The sequence below is a fragment of the Erinaceus europaeus genome, chromosome 3 (genome assembly GCF_950295315.1).
Source record: "Erinaceus europaeus chromosome 3, mEriEur2.1, whole genome shotgun sequence".
Lineage (NCBI taxonomy): Eukaryota > Metazoa > Chordata > Mammalia > Eulipotyphla > Erinaceidae > Erinaceus > Erinaceus europaeus.
Genome location: NC_080164.1, coordinates 183,995,815 through 184,002,006, shown reverse-complemented (window position 1 = coordinate 184,002,006; position 6,192 = coordinate 183,995,815). Strand labels below are relative to the sequence as shown.

Below are 6,192 nucleotides of genomic sequence, written 5' to 3'. Positions count from 1 at the left end.
GAGGATCCCGAGAGGGAGTCAGGCCGGCAGAGGACGTGGGGGTGAGAGAAGGTGGAGGGCTGGTGAGAGGGACAGGGGAGGGGTCTTTGAGGGGACTTTAGCAGGAAGGATCTGATGAGGAGAAGAAGGTTGAAAGGGAGAGGGTGGTGACCCGAAGGAGAAACTCACACGTTTCCACACTTGGCAAAAAGAGTCTGAGGAGCAGGGTCAGGCTCCCCGAAGGTGGGCCGCCGATGGGGGTGTTGTAGGCAGTGCCTCGGCCAAACCTACAGCGAGAGGCGTGTCAGAAGGCCCTTTCTCTCTCTCTCTTGTTTTATTTTTTTTTGCCTCCAGGTTGATCACTGGGGCTCAGTGCCTGCACTGCGAATCCACTGCTCCTGGAGGCCATTTTTCCCCTTTTGTTGCCCTTGTTGTTTTATGGTTGTTGTGGTTATTGTTATTGTTGTTGGATAGGACAGAGAGAAATGGAGAGAGGAGGGGAAGACAGAGGGGGAGAGAAAGACAGACACCTGCAGACCTGCTTCACCGCCTGGGAAGCGACTCCCCTGCAGGTGGGGAGCCGGGGGCTTACGCTGGTCCCTGCGCTTTGTGCCACCTGCGCTTAACCCACTGGGCTATCGCCCAGCCCCCAAGATGTTCCTTTTAATAACTTTTCAAAGGCCAAGTCCTACCTGGCTCTGACCAAAGAGCAGAGGCTGTGTTTCTCCATGTTGCAAGAACACGACAGCAAGTGGGAGAGGGGCTGACTGGGAACAGAGGGCACGGAGCTGGAATTGAGCATCCTGGACAACCAGCTTGAAATCAAAGGCACAGCTGGCTCGCGAAGGCGGGTTGCAACGGGGTTGGTGAGGCCTGAGGCCAAAGGGGCTGGAATCTGGGAGGCTGGACAGGGATGCACCCTGGGAACCCTGGAGGGAAAAAGAAGCCAGCCGCAGAGTCAACCGAGAAGACAGGCGTCCTGGTCTCTCTCTGGGCACCAGAGGCTCCGGTCGAGGAGAGGGGGACGGGGTGAAGAGGTGAGGGGCGCTGGTCCAGAGTCTGCAGCCAGGGAGGCAGGTGACACCCGTGGGGCGGCAGGGGAGAGGAGGTGGCTGGGGGAGAGCCCAGGTGGACGGGATTCCCCGCGGAAACCGAGAGGCAGCAGAGGCGGGAGCAGACAAGGGCACCTTGAACCAGGCCCTGAGGGAGGCTCCTGGCCTGGGCAGCCGCGAACTGAGGCCGGCTGTGGGCTGTGGGGCTGTGGGGCGGGGGGGGCCCTGCCAGGACTTGCGTTCCAGGTGTTGCCTCAGCCCCTGCATCTGACCTGACGTCTGAGCCGTCAAGGTGGCTGTTCTGAGGTCCTGAGGGAGTTTCTCAGACTCAGGCCGTCGGCTTGAGTAAGATGAATTCTTTTCCTTACTTCTTTTCCTTTTTTGCTGCCCTTTTTTTTTTAATTGTTGTAGTTATTATCCATGTCATTGTTGTTGGATAGGACAGAGAGACATGGAGAGAGGAGGGGAAGACAGAGAGGGGGAGAGAAAGACAGACACCTACAGACCTGCTTCACCGCCTGGGAAGCGACTCCCCTGCAGGTGGGGAGCCAGGGGCTCGAACCGGGATCCTTATGCCGGTCCTTGTGCTTTGCACCACCTGCGCTTAACCCGCTGCGCTACCGCCCGACTCCCTTTTGTGTGTGTGTGTTTTGATGTAACAGACTTTTCTTTTATTAGTGGCTTATGATTTACAAAGTTACAAGACAACAGGGGTACAACTTAGCACTGTTCCCACCCACGTTCTGTGTCCCCAGTCCCTCCACTGGAAGCTCGGCAGTTCTCCAAGGCTGCAGATATGGGGTCACTATTGTTCCTACAGCTGTCTATATTTGTATATATTGACCTTTTAAGAATTTTATTAGTGACAATAATTATTAACAAAATTGTAAGGTAACGGGTATAATTCCACAGAGTTCCATGTCCCATCACCTCCATTGGAAGCTTCTCTATTCTTTTTTTTATTTTCTATTATCTTTGTTTATTGGATAGAGACAGCCAGAAACAGAGAGAGAGAGAGAGAGAGAGAGAGAGAGAGGCGCCTGCAGCCCTGCCTCACCATTTGCAAAAGTTCCCCCTTGCATGTGGGGACTGAGGGCTCGAACTTGGGTCCTTGTGCACTGTAATGTGTGAACCACCACCCAGCCTCACTTCCCTGTTCTTTACCTCTCTGGGAGCCTGGACCCCAAATTCTTTATGGGGAGCAGAAGGTGGGAGTTCTGGCTTCTGTCATTGCTTCTCCACTGGACATGGGTGCTGGCAGGTGGATCCACACCCCCAGCCTGTGTCTGTCTGTCCCTAGTGGGGCAGGGCTCTGGGGAGGGGAGGCTCCAGGACACACAGGTGAGGGCGTCTGCCCAGGGAGGTCAGGATGGCGTCGTGGCAGCATCTGCAGCTTGGTGGCTGAAAGGCAGTAAGATAGAAAGCAGAACAGATTGTTTAATAAACAGGAACCCAAAGGTGGGAACAGAGCAGATGGAACTAAGGGTCTTCATGTGGGAAGAAGCCAGGACGTCTATTTTAGGTCTGTTCCAAGGGGCCCTTGACTTGAGTAATTCTGACTAAGCCTGACAGCTGACATGCAGGTGGCTTAAGAGTCTTGTCTGGGAAGATGTAGTCAGAGTTGAGACTAGGGCTAGAAAGCTGGATCAGGGCCGAGAGCAGCTCTCAAAGGCTAAATCACTTTTAAAAGTGATTGTTAAGTCACCCAGAGCCACACGTGTGGGGTCCTGTGGCTTCTGCTACGACATCTGGGAGCAGCTTCCTGCCTGTGGTGCTTTGCCAGCGTGTCCTGGTGTCCCTGGCTTAGTCCCCGCGGTCCTGCCCCATGGGGGGTGGGGGCTGTGTTGAAAGCAGAATAAGGTGCAAGGGACAAGGTGCAGGAGAGTTCCAGTGGGCACGTGAAAGTCTTGCACAAGGCCCCAGAAGTTTCTGCCAGGAAGCGCTCTCCCTGGACCTGGTGTCGCCACCCCTGGGCCCCTCCCGCAGAGCCCAGGCATCCTGGCCTCTGCCCCAGTGCCCTCTCCTCCCAGTGGATTTGTAGTGCTGGTGCAAAGCCCCAGTCATAACCCTGGAGGCAAAAAGAATCAATCAATCAAACAGAAATTTCCCTTTTAAATTTAGTGATTTGTTTATTGTATTTTTTGATGGTCACCAGGGTTGTCTCTGCGGTTCAGTGCCTGCACTGTGAACCCACTGCTACTGGGGGCCATTCTTCCTTCCTTCCTTCCTTCCTTCCTTCCTCTCAATTTTACTGGATAGGACAGAGAGAAACTGCGGGGGGCCTGGGTGGTGGCGTCCCTGGCTAAGTGCACACACTACAGTGCACAAGGACCCCGGTTCAAGCCCCCGGTCCCCACCTGCGGGAGGAAGCTTCACAGACGGTGGATCAAGGCCGCAGGTGTCTCTCTCTCTCTCTCTCTGCCTATGTATCACTCCTTTCTCACTTTCTGGCTGTCTCTATCCAATCAATAAATAAAGATAATTTTAAAAAAAACTTTAAGAAAGAAACTGAGAGAGAAGGGGTACTAGGGACAGACAGACAGACACAGGCTGGGGGTGTGGGGCCACCTGCCAACGTCCATGTCCAGCGGAGAAGCAAAGACAGAAGCCAGAGCTCCCACCTGCTGCTCCCCATGAAGGATTTGGGCCCAGGCTCCCAGAGGGGTAACTGTTAGGGGAAGATGGCCAGAGGGCTCTGAACCCCAACTCCGTCAGGACCCAGAGAGAGGAGAGGAGAAGAAGGACACTGAGTCGTAGTAATAGGTTTGCGTGTGACTAAGGAAGAGAAGGCAGGACCAGAGAATAAAATGAGAAGGGGCCAGACATTTGAGTGTGCGAGGACCCAGGTTTGAACCCCCGGTTCCCACCCGCAGGGGGCCGACTTTGCAAGGGGTGAAGCAGGGCTGCAGGTGTGTGTCTCTCTCCCTCTCTCTCACCCCCCTTCTCTCTCAGTGTCTGGCTGTCTCTATAAAGGAGGGAAAAACAGGGGGGAGAGGAATGGCCCCTGGGAGTGGTGGATTCCTGGTGCCGGCACTAAGTCTCAGAAATAACGCTGGTGGCAATAAAAAAGTGAAAGTAAAGAAGGGGTGGAGGCCAGGCAGTGGCGCACCTGGTTGAGCACACACATTACAGGGCACAAGGACCCGGGTTCAAGCCCCAGGTCCCCAGCTGCAGGGGGAAAAGCTTCATGAGTGGTGAAGCGGGGCTGCAGGCGTCTCCCTGTCTCGCTCCCTCTCAGTTTGTCTGTCTCCATCCAATAATGAACATATTTTTAAATGGACAAATATATACAAATCTAGACAGATGTAGAAATAACAGTCAACCACATCTGCGACCTTGGGAGAGCCGCGGCAGTGTTCAGGGGAGGCGTGGGGACACGGGACTCTGGTGTGCAAACGGTGGGAGTTGCACCCCTGTCTTCTCACAGTCTTGTAAATCACTGTTAAGTCACTAGCAAGATTTTAAAGAAGCGAGCGAGCGGGAGAGGGAGGCAGGGAGGGAGGCAGCGGGACACCTGCAGCCCTGCGCCACCGCTCAGGAAGCTCCCCTACAGGTGGGAGCCAGGGGCTTGAACCCGGGGTCCCCGTGCACAGGGATGCGCGCCCCACTGGCCGCACCACCGCCCAGCCCTTCTTTATGAAGAGGTCCCTGCGGGAGAGGGACCTGGCGGCCGCTCCGGCGGGCCCCCAGCACAGGGTCCCGGGGAAGAGGGGCAGCGGCGCCCCGCCCGCCGGAGTCTGCACCCTGCGTCTCCATGGCGACGGGGCGGGGCTGCTCGGTGACGTCAGCAGTGAGTGGGCGGGGCTTCAGCTCCCCGGGCTCCTGCGGCGCGTGGACTGGGGTGCGCGGTGACGTCAGCAGTGCGTGGGCGGGGCTTCAGCTCCCCGGGCTCCTGCAGCGCGTGGAATGGGGGGTGCGCGGTGACGTCAGCAGCGCGTGGGCGGGGCTTCAGCTCCCCAGGCTCCTGCGGCGCGTGGACTGGGGGTGCGCGGTGACGTTAGCAGTGAGTGGGCGGGGCTTCAGCTCCCCGGGCTCCTGCGGCGCGGGGACTCGGAGTTGGCGGGGGCGTGGTGACGTCGCAGCACGTGGGCGGGGCTTCAGCTCCCCGGGCTCCTGCGGCGCGTGGACTGGGGTGCGCGGTGACGTCAGCAGTGAGTGGGCGGGGCTTCAGCTCCCCGGGCTCCTGCGGCACGGAGACTCGGGGTTGGGGGGGGCTCGGTGACGTCAGCAGCGCGTGGGCGGGGCTTCAGCTCCCCGGGCTCCTGCGGCGCGGGGACTCGGGGCCGAGGTGCGCGGGGCGGGGCCGGGGGCGCGGGGGACAGTGGGCTGCGCGGCTTGGGGGCGCCGGGGGGCACAGGGTGGGCCGCAGGGGGGGGCGGGGGCAGGGGTGGCGGCAGACAGTGCCGGGCTGGGGCCGGGGCGCGGGCGGGCGGGCTGCACCTGCCGACCTTGACCTTGGTCTTGACCCGCGCGGGTCGCCTGCGGGGACCGGGACCGGGACCTGCACCGGGGGCAGGGGGCGACAGGCCGGCCGGGCAGCGCCGCTCCCGGAAACGCGGAAACGGTGGCCCGCCCAGGCCACGCCGCCCCCCGGCCCCGGGCAGGGCACCCTGGGCACCGGGCACTTGCCGCCCCGACAGCCCGGCTCCGGGATTCCGGGACAGCAGCCAGGTGTGTGTCCTCGAACCCGGGGTCTCGCACTCAGCAGTGAGGTGTGTGTCCTCGAACCCGGGGCCTCACACTCAGCAGTGAGGTGTGTGTCCTCGAACCCGGGGCCTCACACTCAGCAGTGAGGTGTGTGTCCTCGAACCCGGGGTCTCGCACTCAGCAGTGAGGTGTGTGTCCTCGAACCCGGGGCCTTGCACTCAGCAGTGAGGTGTGTGTCCTCGAACCCGGGGTCTCGCACTCAGCAGTGAGGTGTGTGTCCTCGAACCCGGGGCCTCACACTCAGCAGTGAGGTGTGTGTCCTCGAACCCGGGGCCTCACACTCAGCAGTGAGGTGTGTGTCCTCGAACCCGGGGCCTCACACTCAGCCAGGTGTGTGTCCTCGAACCCGGGGCCTCACACTCAGCAGTGAGGTGTGTGTCCTCGAACCCGGGGTCTCGCACTCAGCAGTGAGGTGTGTGTCCTCGAACCCGGGGCCTCACACTCAGCAGCGAGG

The 6,192-nt window shown here is 59.5% G+C and overlaps 1 protein-coding gene across 3 annotated transcripts in view; it reads left to right on the top strand.

Moving 5' to 3' along the window:
• Positions 1-752: 752 nt before the first annotated feature.
• Positions 753-6,192, top strand: part of ACOX3 (acyl-CoA oxidase 3, pristanoyl) — a 38,620-nt gene continuing 33,180 nt past the window's right edge. Inside the window, exon 1 of one of the 3 annotated variants that reach the window (XM_060188524.1) lies at positions 753-1,016. The gene's annotated coding sequence lies outside the window, so the exon portion shown is untranslated. Of the gene's footprint in view, positions 1,017-5,126; positions 5,171-5,197; positions 5,320-6,192 lie in introns of those variants that run through there. The other 2 variants (XM_060188521.1, XM_060188520.1) reach the window with 2 other exon arrangements.